Source organism: Cariama cristata, unplaced genomic scaffold (assembly GCF_000690535.1).
Source record: "Cariama cristata isolate BGI_N322 unplaced genomic scaffold, ASM69053v1 scaffold11397, whole genome shotgun sequence".
Taxonomy (NCBI): Eukaryota; Metazoa; Chordata; class Aves; order Cariamiformes; family Cariamidae; genus Cariama; species Cariama cristata.
In genome coordinates this window covers 38,136-41,362 of record NW_009624997.1, presented here as the reverse complement: position 1 = coordinate 41,362, position 3,227 = coordinate 38,136, and positions in this window count along the sequence as shown.

Sequence of the window (3,227 nt, the reverse complement as noted above, 5' to 3'; positions counted from 1 at the left end):
GCCTTTGTGCAGAATAAGCACATCTGAGCAGGGTCAGGAGCAGCAGCGGGAAGTCCCGGTGCCCGGGGGTCCGTGGTGTTAACCCCCGCACTCGGCCCCTTTGGTCCTGGACACCCCCCGAAATCCCAGGCGTGGTCAGGATAGAGGATGGAGGTGTTCGTTTCTGAGCGGCAGCGCTGCAGCAGGGACCGCCCTGGAGACCAGGCAGGGGTTTCCAGCAAGGCTGTGGCCTTAAATGGAATTTAATGGGAAATAAATGGAAATCTTCCATTTTCCATTGGTGCTGCAAATATATTCCTATTAGCAAGAGCTGCACTTTTCAGCTGTTTCCTCATATATTGCATCTTTCTCATTTTTTTCCTCTAGTTGGTTTAATATTATTGTAAAATGAGTTTAAAAAATTGTATTGTTGCACCCAGTCCCATTCTTTCCTACTCAGCATCCCCATTCCTCTGCCTTAGAAGGAAATGAAGTCCGTTTGACCTGATTTGCTCTGACAAATCCATTTTGGCCCTTGCTTGCAACCTTGCTATCTTCTAGCTGATGAAAATCGTTTGATTGCTTTGTGCGGTGTTTTTCCGTGATGCGAAGTTGGCCTGATGGGGTGTAATTACCCGTCCCCTGCCCTCGCCCCTCAGGGGTCTCTGGATCCAGGTGCCACTTCTGCGGCGGCGGAGGAGCAATGGGGTGGCAAATCAGCAAAAAGATTTCCTAATATCGAGGGGTGAAAAGCAAAGCTGGAAATACCGAGAGTTCCTGGGAAAGGCTTGCAGCCGGTAGCCAGCTCGGTGAAGCCCTTCTAGCTTGAGTTCAGTTTGTAAACCAGGATTAATTAGTATTGCCTGGCTGCAAAACAAGGGGTTAGAGCAGTTTGTCCTTTGCCGCGTTCCTTTCTTTCACATAATCAGAAATGTTCATATTTTCAAAATTTTTAAAAATTCCTTGTACCTTTTCGTTACCTGGAAATTCTGGAGAGTCACTGCTGAGCATCGGCATCCTTCAGTCTTCAGATGGGTTTTCTTGCCATTAAATCTTAGTTGTTACAAACCCAAAGGTTTTTACTCTTTCGCCTGAGAGCTGAACTACGAAGACACGAAGTGCTGGTCACTGGGTACTCCCCAACTAGACCTAGTAATCAAATCCGAACGCGTTCCCGTAAATAAGCCCAGGACTATTGACCCCAGCGTAGGGTTGGCGTTAGAACCAGCCTTGGGAGCAAGGGGCTGCCTCAGGAGCCGTCTGTGAAGTGACAGCAATCGCAGAAACCATTTCTTACCTTTTCTGTTGAGATGCCTTTGCTCCTCACAGGTCAAGGCTCGTAATTTGTTGTCATCTTTGCAAGCGTAGCTGCTGCAGCTTACAACGTACATCCTTTGGCTTGTCCTAGTATATACACACAAATTTTAGGAAAACTGTCCTAATTGAGAAGGGCGTGGGCCAGGTGAGGCCATGCCGTGTGCCAGTCCCCCAGCCCCTTGGCGCACGGCTGTCCCGTTGTATGGTTGGTAGGATTTCCCTAAATTCTGCACTTTGTACAATGAGGAGGAGCGATCTGCCCAGGGATGATATCACGGGAGAGTTTGTGTGTCTGCGTTGCGTGGAGTTTCCTCGGGATTTCCTCGGCCAACGAGCAGGTCTATCAACCAGGTAGCGGTTTTCTTCTAAGGGTGTTAGAGGGACACAACCTTCCAACGCTTCCTACATTGACCCGATTTCTTGTGGGCTTTGCTATGAACTGTTACTGGGAAGAGTGATAGTGCCAATTTCATTTTAATATTAATCAAAAACTTCAAAAATCCTCTTTAGCAGTTTCCAGGGTGCATCCAAACTGTCAAAGATTTCCGTACGTTCCTAAGAAGAAAATAAGTGGTTATTTTTTGTGGGCTTTGGTTATTAACGACGACTTCCCGTTCTCTTTAACTTTTGCCTAATCACTTTTGTGGACTTTTAAAACCTGTTAAAAATTTCATAGATATTTTATTCTATATTGTCATTACTGAAGTGACAATATTTCCCAACCCCTCCCAAGGCTGTTGATGGCGTAAAGGCACTAGGATGAGTTTCAACTCTTGGAGAGTCTCTTGCAGCTTTTTTATGCTTATCAGGTCTTTTTTGTTGGCTGATACCGGGCCAGATTGGAGCGTGATAATGTAGTATAATAAATATAGTATGTAAGTATAGATAAGTAATATATGTATGAGTATAGTAAAATCAGTGCTGTAGAGGTGTAAATGAGGTGGGCACCTCTGGCTGATGTACAAAGCTGTGGGCTGTAGTGTGCCGTTATTTGGTGTTGGCAGGGTGCCAAGGGATGCCATGTCCTAAGGGCGGCCTTTTAGCTGCTGGTGCGTGCGTGTGCGCATGCGTGTGAGCACGTGTGCGTGCGTGTGCCACGGGAGCAAAGAGCACGTGGAGGTGGAGGAGCAGACCTGTACGGCCTCGTGCCACAAAGATGCTTTTTTTGTTTATGTCAAGGGTGTGAGCTGAAGTTTGGCGTGCCGAGGACGCCCGTACTGTTAGAGCTCTCCTGGTTAACCACCACGGTAGAAGGCTTTTGTGGAGTTCTATTTCTGTCATTAGGTACAGAAATGTATTTTCTTTCTTAATTTCCATTGCTGCAGCCAAGTCCCTGAAAACTCATTCTGTTTTAGTTTTTTTCTCACAGTGAAACCTTGATACTGGAACTATACTAACTCACAAAAGTATCAGGAAAGAGAAAAAAAAAAAAGAGAAAAAGAGATTTATTTATTTTTTTTTTCCACTCACTGTGTCAGATGTTGCGGAGATGCCAATCCTGTCCGCATGTGCACCGCGGCGCGGGTGGGTGACGTTTCTGTTTGCCAGGACAGGGACTGCCGTTCATCGGGGTGCTGTTTGCACCCAAAGCAAACCTGACGTTTCTCATAACTGCACCGACAGCCGAGATCAGGCCATGCCTTTCAGGCGAGGAAGGATTGCCCTGAGATACCTGAAGTTACCACGTTTTTCTGAAGGACCACCCAGCTACCTGTGTTTTTACCGCAGGTGGCATGGCATCTCTCGGTATGGTTGGGGAGGCATCAAATAGGGTCTCAAGATGTCGGCAAATGCTTTAAAAGAACTCGTTTGAGTACCACGGAGGATTCAGCTTCCAGGACTAGATAGGAAAAGGATTTGTGGTACCAATAGAAGACGATTGTGTATCAGATTGTGAATAAAGACACGTCCCCGAACATACCGATAATCTA